At 41.0% G+C, this 13,181-nt stretch overlaps 1 protein-coding gene across 2 annotated transcripts in view; it reads left to right on the forward strand.

Moving 5' to 3' along the window:
• Positions 1–3,031: 3,031 nt before the first annotated feature.
• The window catches only part of ITSN2 (intersectin 2), a 119,768-nt gene continuing 109,618 nt past the window's right edge, over positions 3,032–13,181 (forward strand). Inside the window, exon 1 of one of the 2 annotated variants that reach the window (XM_043469203.1) lies at positions 3,032–3,252. The gene's annotated coding sequence lies outside the window, so the exon portion shown is untranslated. The remainder of the gene's footprint in view (positions 3,253–13,181) is intronic. The other variant, XM_043469208.1, reaches the window with a different exon arrangement.

Raw genomic sequence — 13,181 nt, forward strand, 5'->3', positions numbered from 1 at the left:
ATGTACACCAGAGTCAAATTACTGAAAGCCAAAGCCTAACAGCAACTCTCAAAAGCAGCAAGAGAAAATAACATATTACACAGAAGGAAAAAAATGATCCGATCAACAGCCATCTTTCATCTGAAACCATGGAGGCCAGGGAGAATGGAAAAACACCATTAAAATGCTGAAACTAAAAAAACCATCCTGTCAATCCAGAACTCTATATTCAGGGGATATGTTATTCAAGTATGAAAGAAGAATAACAATATTTTCAGATAAAGTACAACTAAAAAGATTTGTAGCCAACATATCTACACTAGAAGAAACACTAAAAGAAGCTTTTCAGGTTGAAGGGAACTATGAGATGGAAACCTTCATTCAACAGGGAAGAATGAAGCACACCAAAAATGCTAAGCATCTGAGTAAATTAAAAAACTATTTTTTGCTCCTTTTCTCTTAATTTCTTTTTAAATTGCTTTTAGTACTTGGTTATAGTCTATTGTTTATAGTCTTGGGAGATTTATTACTTGCAGAGGTATTACATATGAGCTCATAGCCTTCCTACTCTGTATTTATCTTATGGGATGCTTAGAGTCTGGAATTGCTTCTGCTCTCTATTCGAGCCTCTTTCCATTACTAAGAATTTGTTATGTGCACTGACTGGGTAGTAATGTGGTGAGGGACAAAAGTCTTTGAAAACCAACAGAAACGGAGATTGCTAGAATATAGAATGTATATGGTTGGGAGGGAGAATCAGTGCAGGGAAGGAAAACATTGAGATTAAACGCTCCCATGGTAAAAGCCAAGTTACCAGGAACAGGCCTTCAATCTGTCCTAATCTGTGGCAGAACTTGGGGAAGAGAAACGTAACATACTTAGTCCACTACCTAATTTCTCAACCTTCTTACCCTACAATAATTCCTAATCTTCTTAAGGCTTGACAGATATGTCTGTATGTCTTTAGGTAGTACTTAGTTCCTCCAGGTATCTGATTTCCAGTTGGTGCAGGAAGTGAAAAAGAGGTGGTAGGATTTGGGAAATAATAAGGGGAGAAATTACAGATACAGTTTCAAGGTGTGCCCTGTGAGGAGAAGAGGAAGTCAAAGAGCTGGAACTGTGGTGGTATCACCCATATGAATCATCAGTGCTGAAAGAGGAGGATAGGATGGACACACTGGCCTCAGAGCTCTGAATGGAACCCTGGGATATAATTGTTTTAGTGTTTGGGGTACTATAGGCTTCCAGTTGTATTCAGGACCTCAATTTCTATCAGAGGTCCTTAGCTTTTTGGTCTATTATAGGAAGACTTAAAATTTTTCCTTAAATTTCTTTATAACTATTCCTTTCTACAAAGTTCATTTTTGTCCTACCAAGGATTTGGCCTCCTCATTTAGAAAGAAAGAGGACTCAGGGTGAATGGTATCAGGTCCAGAACCCAGAAACACAAATGACATTGATCAGACAATGGGTGGGAAATGGAGACTGGCTATCAATCGGCCTATTGGGAATAAAATTAGGTTTTACCTTACAGACCAACCCTTCGGAGAACTACGTTGAGAAGGATTCAGAGGCTTGGACTGAAGCACAGACTCCAAAAGGGATCATAAATAATTGGTGATATCTGTCATGGGAATAAGACCATGTGCTCAAGAGTGCTGTCTGTAGCTTGGGTGGTTTGTTTGCAGACTGATTGGTCCCCAGCAGATAAAGGATAGACTGACTGGTTTCTAGTAGATAAATGACTTGCAAGGCAAATGCAAAGAAGTCAGGTTTTCCTGTGTCACTGACTCAGGAACTGTCTATAAAGTCTAAGTCAGGTCCAAATCTAAGAGTTAGGAAAAACATCGAATGTGAGAGCGGGAAAAGCCTGTTTATCATTACTAATGTTTGCTAAGTTCCTCACAGGAGTTGCCTGTCTAGTTCAGATAGGCCTGGTCTCTGGAGTCACGCCTCTTAAGTCAGCCTGGCTACATTCACATGCCCCAACGTGTACGAATGAAAGGAAGCTATGGGAGCTTTTGCTCTGCACAGATTTCTCCTTTTCCAACAAGTCATGGTGTATGAGTTTTGTACATGGGTCCATCCTTCACTCCAAGTGTAAAGCCAACAAAAATCTTGGGTCTTGCACCTCCACTTTGTTATGCCCATAGGAACCACGGACGCCACCTCGAACCTCAAATAACAAAAAGCCTTTCTCTTGAAGGAGTGCTGTGTCAAGGGCAGGCCCCCCATAAATGGTGGTGACTTGAGTTATTTAGTCTTTTGTGAAGAGACTAGGAGCTGAAAGGGGAGAAAAAACATGCTGAATTTGAGCTTCACCTGTCAGGCGGCTCTCAGGTGGGGAAGAAAGGTCAGCATCCGGAGGGCTGCAGGTCGTGGAATTTACGGAGAGATAACTATCTTCTTACTGCTTGGCCAGAATATTCGAGGTAGGTGTTCTGCGTGTGGATGGGGGCTGGAAGGCTCCTTTCTCGTCCTTTTTTGTTTGTTATAGAGGAGGGTGAGGGACGCTGAATGGACGACTGTTAGGTACGATGAAAGTGAGTTCTTCTGGGGTATTTGAAGGAAAGGCCCACACCCATGAACAGAGGTGGGAATAATCTGTGCCCGTCCCATCCCCATTCCAGGGGAATTGAGCTCCCAGGTGAGAAGGCTCCAGAGAGAACCCCACAGGGACTTGGGGTGGGGTGGGGGCGCATGCATCAGGGACGCGCTGGACACTGGTTGGCCCTCTTCCGAAACCATGGGGTCTGCGGTGGCAGGAAACGCACTACCCAACCCCAGCATGTCACCTCGGGGAGGAGGAGCCAGGTGGGTAGGCACCCCTCCAGGAAGGGCTGCCGGGTTCAGGCTTCGGGGCCTCCCCGAGGGAAGAGACGAGTATGAGGACCAGGCCCGCGGGGTCCGCGGCCTCGAGACTCCGGGGATGAGGAGTCGCGCCCGGGCCAATTTCGGGTTTCCAAGGGAGTACGAGTCGGTGCCCGCCAGCGGGCGGGCGGGCCGTCAACTGCCCGGCCCGTCGCCTCCCTCCCCGCCCCCCGGCTTCCTGCGGAGGCCGCGGCCGCCATGTTGTGGGGCTGAGGCGGCGCCGCGGAACCCGAGCGGCTGTGACAGGCTGCGCAACAGGTTCGCTGTCGGCGGCCTGACGACGAAGCAGGCGCGGCGGCGGCTGCCGAGCAGGTCTCCCGGCATCCGCCCGCGCCCGCGCCGCTGGTGCCGAGGGGCGCGGGGTCGCGCTGTGACGTGCGGGAGGCGCGGCGGGCGCGCCAGGTGGGTGAAGCCGCTCTCCGGCTGCGGCAGGGCGCGGGGCAGGTGCGGGCGCTGCCGCGTCCGCCGCGGGGAGGCTTGCGGGCCGGGCTGGGAGGCGGCTGCGCGCCCCACACGACGCGGACGGGCCCTCGGGAGCCCCGGAGGTCCCCGAACTAGGCCCCTGGCAGTCTTGGCGGCGCCGGGCGGAAACCTCCGGCCCCGGGTTCCTGCCCCCGCGGCGCGGCCAGGGCGGACGGCCAGGGGCCGGGGCCGGGCTGCGTCTTCCCCGCGGCCAAACCCCGGACCCCGGCCGCGGCCTCTTCTGGCAGGTGCGGACGCGGCGGTCGGCTCCCTCGCTTTTGGGGTGCGGGTAGAAGCGAACCAGCCCTGAGGGGCACCCGCCCGCTTCCTCGGGGCCCCATTTTATTTTCACGGAGTTGGTTTTCCTTCTTGGCAATGGTTGGTGCGGAACGTCAGGTGAGCCGCATCCCAGTGCGTCAAAGTAGCCCGAGTCACGAGAGGCCAGTGGGCGGATGCTCTGAGTCCGACGCTCTCATTAAACCAAAGTTGGGAAATGTTACAATTTGACTTCAGCGTTATTGACTTCCAGGGTATACAGGAAGCACGGAGAGCTGTAATCTCTTGGACCAGAGTAAAAGTTGATTGCTTTTATAATTCTTTTTGAAGACGCCTGCATGTGTATAGTGAATGGGTAAACCGAGGCTGAAATGCAGATGGCTGTGCATTTTGTAAAAAGATGATGTATTTGGATTTATTAATCCTGTGCGTTATGGTAGAGTGATTGCTGATGGCAAGTATGCTTCACTTGAGACTTATATTAATTAGGAATATTTTTGATAGAATACTTTGTGATAGGAATTAAGCTTAACACAAAAATGTTTGCTTTGCTAAATGCACTAGTTTGTTTTTACTAGGGTTTACTTGCTTACCCAGAAATAGGCGAGTGTGCCTTGAAATTTTGTGTTGTCCTGGTCAGCTTAATTTAGGTAGCATACACTCCAGGTTAAGCTTCTTAAGCCTCTTAAGAAAAGTAATTGCCTCTCTCCCTGTGCTTCTTTGCTATGTTGTTAATCAGTGGTGAAACCTAAACACAATCTAGAAACATCACGTAAAACCCTTACATAAATTAATAATGACGTCTCTCAAAATTTAAAGATGGTAGCAATTTTGTTGTGCTAGGTTTCTTTGGCTGTGCCTACGATTCCCTTGTAATTTATTTCGCCCAGCTTTATTGAGATATGCTTGATATATATTCCTTATTACTTCAAAAGTAGGTAAGGTGAAAGTTGTTTCTAAAAGCTTCATTTAAGGACAAACAGAATTTTGTGTTTTTTTTGAGGCCATGGAAAAAATTGTGCATGGCTGCTGATTTAATGTAGTAGTAGTGAGCCTCACTAAAGCTTGCATTTTTTAATATACTTTAATGCATGTAATTGTTTTTTTGCTTACCTTTATAACAAAAGGTAGAATTGTTTGAGAAAACTTGACCTATACTGAATTATTGAGCAGGGAGGTACTATTGTTAGTTCAGCATATCTCATGGCTAAAATCCAGATCTCATCAGAATATGAGAAAATGTATTATACAATTGCTGGGATTAGAATTATGGTTTTAAAAAATTTTGTATCTTCACAAAATCTGAATAGTAAAAGGAACCTCTATACATCCATCACCCAAACTTAGCAGCTTTCAAGACCTTCTTTGCCCATCTCTTTCTTCCTTTATTTTTTTCACTCTATCGACTTACCATATCTCTTTTTTAAAGTGGAAATTTCTTACATAACCTTAAGATTTTTACTTTGTTGTATTTTTAATATAGAGTTTCACAGATTTCTATCTAGTAAGACAAAAAGACCATTTATTGGCTATCTACTTCAGCTACTTTCCTCAGTATTAAAATATATTTACCATTTTTGTCATTTATTGAGCACTTACTGCCTCCCAGGCTCTGTGTTGTTACATAATCATTTGAAGCTCACAGAGACCCTATGAGTAGTTCTTTCCCACCCATCAAATAGATAACTGAAATGTTAACCTGGAGGTTAACAGAGCTTCTCTAGGTTAACTGAGTTATTCTAGGTCACTGAGCTAGTAAGTACAAGAGCTAGGTTTCAAACTAAGATTCTTCTAACTTCAGCACCTGTTCCTTATATGGTACATTCATCTTGGTTCAGAAATTAAAATAAAAGGTTATTTGGGCATTCAGTATTTGTTGAGTAAATGAATGAAAGTTTTGATACATATTATTCCATCAATAAGTAGCATTTTTATATACTATATTTACTTGTAAAGCATTTGTATTAACAAGTTCCAGAAATGATTCAGAATAAACTAATTACCTTACTCAAAATATGGTGGTATTTTATTACCATACAACAATGCATGTGCCTGTTTTTCTTTTTTTATATTCTGATCTTTTCAGTACCTTATTTATGGAAAAATTTATGGAATAACTATTAATATTTATGAAGAAAGGCTAAAAATAGGCAGACGTTTTTGTGTGCCAATTGTTAAAGGCGGGATTCCAAGTGTGAAGGATAAAAATAATGTTTAGGATTAATTCTGTAAAAGAATAGTCCTATAGATGAAGCTACATCAGAAATGCTATATTTTTTTACTTGAGTTTATTTTTTACTTTTTACCATTCTCTACCTACAGAGCGTAGTGACTAAATTAGAGTCCTGTTGGGGAGAGTGTGTCTATAGGTATTCTTGAGAAGGAGGAACTGAACTGGTCTAAAATGATCTAAAGGCAGAGAGGAAGTGGGGGAGGGGGAAGGAAACCCAGCAGAAAAAGAATACATCTGAGCGAATATAGCAAGAAAGAATGTGTTTTTACAACTCTAGGAGGGCACCATATTTCATTTTCAAATGTTCTGAGAGATTAATTTAAAAATTAATTTCACAGCTATATCAGGACACTGAATGATTTGTTTGTGAAGTTATTCAGCAGTGGTTATGGTAGACATTTATAGAGATCTAATATCAGATGGTAGACTTTTAACTTGTTTTACTTAAGCAACTGTTTTATGTTTTCTAGATCTTTTTTTTTCACTAGTGCATATTCATTTTAGAAAAAGTATATGTATTTCAATAAAAATTTTATTTATTTTGGTCTTGATAAAAGTACAGGCCTTTAAGTTAAGTCTCCTGCTTATATCTGTTTTGAGCAACTTATTTTACTTCTCTAAGCTTCTGTTTCCTCATATGTAAAATGGGGAAAATAACAGTATCTATCTCATAGTGACGTTGTATGTAATATAAAGTCCTTACAGTAATTTCTGCTTAGTTTAAGTGCTTAATAAATGTTACATATTATTATTCCAACTTACTTCAAAGAGAAATTTCAAAACTGAACTAGTCCTCTTTCTATTTTTTATTTATTAAAAAAATTTTGCTCTTAATGTTTAATCTTACCATCAAAACAATCCATAAAAGAAGGCTGGAAAATAGTGCAGAACTTAGCCACAATCCTGTCTCCCAACAAAGAATCTGCATTTTTAGTCCCCTTAATTTGGGGGAGGGTGGGAAACATAGCCTAAAAGAAGCAAATGTTCTTTATCTGGAAAAGAAGCTACTGCTTTGGTTTATTACTTCGAAGTCTTTGAATCCACATGCTTAAATAACTTCTACTTTTCAGTGTGAGGAGTATTTGGCTAGTATGAGGTTGATAATGGGAGAGAATGACCAAGAACAGTGTCAAACTGCAGAGCCCACATAGATAAGGACCCAGTAGGCTTTGCTTGGACAGTTTGGAGGACACTGATAATTTGCTGTATCATTTCATTTTTGCTTAAAAATAGGTATTTGGACACTTTCTTCACCACCTTGCCACTCCTCCTTCACGCTTAAGAATGGTTGCTTAAATATGAGAATTAAGTAGGTCAAATTAATAAATTTCACAATTTATGCAACATTTGAGGAGTTTTAGTGAGTGTGTGCTAAATTGCCTCAGTCGTGTCTGACCCTTTGTGACCGTATGGACTGTGCCTTTGCGATGCTGTGGACCAGAGCCCTCCAGGCTCCTCTGTCCATGGGATTCTCCAGGCAAGAATACTGGAGTGGGTCGCCATGCCCTCCTCCAGGGACTCTTCCTGACTGAGGGATTGAACCTGTGTCCCTTACGTCTTCTGCATTGGTAGGCGGGTTCTTTACCACTGGTGCCACCTGGGAAGCCCTTTTAATGAGTATGAAATACTTTTTGGTGAATATAAGTGAGAATTTAGGGATTAATGGAGTTTGCTGAGAATGAAGCAGACTAGGAATGCTTGCGTAGCATTCATTCTCTAACTTTATGGTAAGCCCTGAAAACCTGAATGGTAAAGAAGACTGAGATTTAATTTCCCTTAATTCTCTTCTTCTCCCTAAAAGCATTTTAGGCTTTACCTCTGCTAAAGCTCCAGTGAAATGCTTAGACAACTTGTATTAGAAGACTTTCCCTCCCCACTTCTCCTTTCTTCTGGTGTCTGGTCTTCATCATTCCATATATATATATATATTTCTTTTCTTTTTTTTTTTGGCTCTGCAGCATGTGGGATCTTAGTTCCCTGACCAGGGATCAAACTCATGCTCCCTGCCATGGAAGTGTTGAGTTCTAACCACTGGACTGCCAGAGAAGTCCCTTCCTTCCATGAATCTGACTGAAGTTTTTTCCTCCTTCTAGCATCCTAGTTCCTACATCCAGGATCTAGGGTTTCACTGTTCCCTGAAAGCTGAGTTACTTGGATGATTGAGATGGAAAGAGGCATGCCATTTAGGGAGACAGATATAGATAACTCAAAGCTTTCTGACAACTCCTTTCCGGGACCTGGGTTTTATAGTCTTTATAACCTGGTGGTCATCCCATCTTGAAAAAGTACGTGCTGCAGCTCCCTCTTATATCCATGTTTACTATTATTTTCCTCATTAGGTTGACTTTACCCCAACTTTATCTTTCTAGGGGTTTCAATGGGGAAAAAAAGCTCCTCTTACCTCTTTTTCTGCCCTCTGCTTTAACTTTCTTTTGTTCTCAGTCTCTTTGTTCTTTAAAAAGTTAAACCTAACAGAAGTCAGTCATATTTCTTGATACTGAATTCATTCATTCTTCTAGCAAATAATGAGTGTCTTCATGCCAGGAATTGATCCAACCACTGAGAGTATAAACAGTAAACAAAACACACAAAAGCCCTGCCCTGTGCTACTTGTTTTCAGGAATGGGGAGTGGAGACAAAAATGTCTAGGAGTTAGAATTTGCTGAGTGCTATGGAGAAAAGTAAGGTAGGAAATGGGACTAGGGAATGTGTGGGCAGGTGGGTGGGGGTAAATGGAGAGAAGTAAGTTTGCCTCATTCAAAATTATTAAAGAATTCAAAATTGGGGGAGGATGATTGTACACATTTTATGAGTAAAATAGTATTTCAGATCATTGTATTTAACAGAAATGTTTATCATTTACTATCTGGTTTGGACCCAGTAGATCTCTTAATATTTCTATTTTCTATAACTTAAGCCAGAAAACAAAAAACTTCAGGTACAACATGAACCTAGAGCAGATAAACTATTTGTCAAATAGCTTAGAATAGATACCTTAATTTGATTTTTTCTAAAAGTGCTATGTTGTGTTTGTTTTTAAATTCTATAGACTTTTTGTTTATGCTATTTTTATTATGATGAGTAATATAAAGTTCCTTGTGTAAAACTGGAAAGCTGCAGAGAAATCGAAGGAAGAAAATTGTAGTCCTTAATAATATTATCTGGGGAAATATTCAGTGTTAATATTTTGGTAGATCTCATCTAGAAATTTTTCCTTGGGAAAAATGGAATTATATATTCTGCTTTTGTTATCTGATTTTTAGTTTACTAGCATTTATCAAAATAATAAATGCTACTTTATATTTATCTACAATAAAATTTTCATTGGCTAAATAATATTGTCTTGCTTCTACTGAATGTTAATAATGTCTAACATCTATTGATATTACTGTATCCTGGTTACTTTTGAGACACTTTACATACTTTTGCTCATTTAGTCTTTAGTCTCTCTTTAAGAGCTGTTCTATCATTATTTATTTTACAGCTGAGAAAATTGAGCAAGGGCAAGTTTAGTAATTTTCCCAAGATCCCGCAGCCAGTAAGTGGCAGCCATAGGTTATGAGCTTATTCTGACTCCGCAGCCTGTGGAGGTAGTTTATAGTTGTTTCTGTTGTTATTTTAAGTCGTGCCACAGCTAACATTCTTGTAACAATAATCTGTCTTTATATCTATGATTATTTCCTTAGAATAAATTTCTATTAGTTGTAGTAATATTGGGTCAAAAGGTGTGGATACTTCCTAAGGCCCATGTAAATGTATTGCCAAGTTGGTTTCCAGAAAAACCTGTCAGTACCAAAGTGTTCTCTTATTACCACTTGAAACCAGATTCCCCACATCCTTAGAAACACTTCTTTTTAAATCTAATAATTTGATAAAGACCCTTGTTTTAATTTTTCTTTCTCTGAATACTAATAGTGAAGTGAAAGTCGGCCAGTCATGTCCAGCTCTTTGCAGCCTCATAGCTATACGGTCCATGATACAGGCCAGAATACTGGTGTGGGTAGCCTTTCCCTTCTCCAGGGGATCCTTCCAACCCAGGGATCGAACCCAGGTCTCCCACATTACAGGCAGATTCTTTACCAGTTGAGCCACAAGGGAAGCCCAAGAATACTGGAGTGGATAGTCTATCCCTTCTCCAGCAGATCTTCTGACCCAGCAATCAAACTGGGGTCTTCTGTGTTGCAGGCAGATTATTTACGAACTGAGCTATCAGGGAAGCCCTAATATTAATAAGGTAATACTTAAAATTTTTTCTTTGAGAAATATTTGTCTCTGTCCTTTTCTCACTTCATTGGCATGTTCATCTCTTGGTTATTTCTAAAATTTCTTTAAACATTAAGAATAGTAACTCTTTGCTTATAGGTGTAAATTTTTTTTCCAAATTTGTATCTTAGTTTTGTAAATGAATTCTTATCAATCATAATGATAATAGCTAAGGTTTATGTGCTTCCCTGGTGACTCAGAAGTTAAAGCATCTGCCTGCAATGAGGGAGACCTGGGTTCGATTCCTGGTTTGGGAAGATCCCTTGGAGAAGGAAATGGCAACCCACTCCAGTGTTCTTGCCTGGAGAATCCCATGGTTGGAGGAGCCTGGTGGCCTACGGTCCATGGGGCCACAGAGAGTCGGACACGACTGAGTGACTTCACTTTCACTTTCAGGGTTTTTGTAGTAATCACCGTGTGTGGCGTGCTTAGTCACTCAGTTGTGTCCGACTCTTTGTGACCCTATGGACTGCAGACCACCAGACTCCTCTGTCCGTGGAATTTTCTAGGCAAGAATACTGGAGTGGATTGCCATTTCCTATTCCACAGGATCTTGCCAACCCAGGGATTGAATCTGTGTCTCTTGTATCTCCTGCTATACTAATTGATTATATTTATTAACTCATTTAATTTTTATAAGATCTCTGTGAGGTAGGTGCAGTTATTAGCTCCATTTACAAAGTACTCTGACGGTATGTTTTAAATTCTCAAACAGTTTTTTCTTCTGTGTCCTTGCCCATTTCTGTTCTCAGTTCCTCAGACTCTCTTTTCCTAGCCTAATTGGGTGATACGTTTTGTTCAGTTTTTCATTACTTAGTTTAGAAGTTATTTCCTCTGGGATTACTCATCTAACAACTTTCTAGTTCCCTAAGGCAAAGTTAGGTGCCCATCTTCTGTCTTTTCTTTATACCCGTTGCACTTACATGCAGTTACCGTTTTTGATCTTATTCCTCTTGTGTATTCCCTGCTCTTATACATTTTATACAGATGCTGTACATCTGAATACTCTGTAAACATTTGTTAATTTGAATTAAAGGTGCTCATGATAATGTTGGTGATATAAGAAAGAAATCAACCTTCCCACTATGTAAAATAGAGAAACTTACATTTAGGAAGTTAACACTGGAACTCAACTTTGAAGGCCAGTGGGGGAGGAGGCAGAAGGAGGGGGGCCTAGAGACTGAGTGAAAACACGCATGGGTATTTCCCATTCTGGGAACAACAATGATTTACAGTGATTTTGAGGTTTATCAGCTTTGCCTCTGGGAAAGCCTGGTGTAATAAATCCCCCCTTCCCCCAGCATACCTGGTCTGGTGTTCAGAATATTTCAGTCTGTCTTCTGGATCTCTTCTGTCATGAAGCAGAGCTCAGTTTCTCTTCTGACTTCCTCATTTTTTCAGTGTGACAGGAACGGGGGAAGTTGGCAGGTCCTGGTATAATCTTGATAAGATCTTGACATGCCCAGGGAAGTTTTGTGACTTGGTGGGGAAGGCCCACTGGCAGCCTTTGCCTAACGTGGAAGTCTTGGGCTTGGGGAGAGAGGGAACCCTGCAGCCTGTCTGTGAAGACCTGGGTTCCTGCACACCCTTTCCTGGTTGTCAGCACATGGCATGAGACCTCAATGTCTTTTCTCTTTGGCCTTCGTTACGTTTCTGGTCTTCTAGCTTTGATACAAGACTAAGAGATGTTCTTCTTTGGCTCTAGTCTTGAGGTATACTGACTGCTGGTCTTGAAGAACAAGTGAGCACTTTACAGATTGACAATATAATTTATTTGTCATTTGATATTTTTTCAAATCCTCCTCTTTATATCTCATCATGTAACAAACTTTTTTCATTATGAAAATAATTCTTGCTTATTGAAGAAACTTTGTAAAATAGAGAAAAAAAAAGTAGGAGAAAAGTTATTACACCAATTAAAACCACATTTTTGTGTCTCCCACCACCCTGTTTTTTCTGTGTTTTTACACACGTATTTTTGTAAATGTTTGACAATATAGCACTGTAGTTAGGAACATGGCCTGTGCTATCTGACTGGGGTTTTAGTTACAGCTTAGCCTTTTATTAGCTTTGTGAATGTAACTGTCTCACTAAGCCTCAGTTGTCTTTTCTTTAAAAAGTGGCGATTTCATAAAATATTTATCCCTGGAGTTTTTGTGAGGATGAAGAAATAATATGTTTTCAGTGTGACCATCTCATAATGACTTTTCAATAAATGTAACAGTAATAATCAGGCCTGTCCTTTGGTTAGGTCATCGAGGGGTGCACCTCTGGGCTGTGCTTGGAGAGAGGAGGTGGGTCAGGGTACTGTACCTTTCTTTTATGAAATAATTAAAATTCAACTTCAGATTTTTTTTTAACATTTTCAAAGGGCCCTATGAAAATGTTTACACTGAGACCTCCTTTAAAATATGACTTTTATCTTGGCCTAGCCTCACAGTGGGTGAGTGGCGCTGGGCCTCAGACTTCTAGGATGGCCCTGATGATGATGGTATCAATGATATTGCAATAACAGTGACAAGTAAAGACCTGAGTGTCAGGCTTGGTGTTTGATAAATATTCAGTGATTGTTAGCTGCTCTTTTTAATAATGATAAATACACATTTATATTAAGTTTTAAATTATAAATTCCAACGGATGTTGGCAAGTGTTATATGCAGAGTACATCTTGTGAGATGCTGGGCTGGATGAAGCACAAACTGGAATCAAAATTGCTGGGAGAAATATCAATAACCTCAGATATACAGATGACAGTACCCTTATGGCAGAAAGTGAAGAGGAACTGAAGAGCCTATTGAAAGTGAAAGAGGAGAGTGAAAAAACTGGCTTAAAACTCAACATTCAAAAAACGAAGATCATGGCATCTGGTCCCATCACTTCATGGCAAATAGATGGGGAAACAATGGAAACAGTGAGAGACTTTTTTTTTCTTGGCCTCCAAAATCACTGCAGATGGTGACTGCAGCCATGAAATTAAAAGACATTTGCTCCTTGGGAGAAAAGCTGTAACAAACCTAGACAGCATATTAAAAAGCAAAGACATTGCCGACAAAGGTCTGTCTAGTCAAGGCTATGGTTTTTCCAGTAGTCATGTGTG

This window comes from Cervus canadensis, chromosome 5, assembly GCF_019320065.1.
Source record: "Cervus canadensis isolate Bull #8, Minnesota chromosome 5, ASM1932006v1, whole genome shotgun sequence".
Classification (NCBI taxonomy): domain Eukaryota; kingdom Metazoa; phylum Chordata; class Mammalia; order Artiodactyla; family Cervidae; genus Cervus; species Cervus canadensis.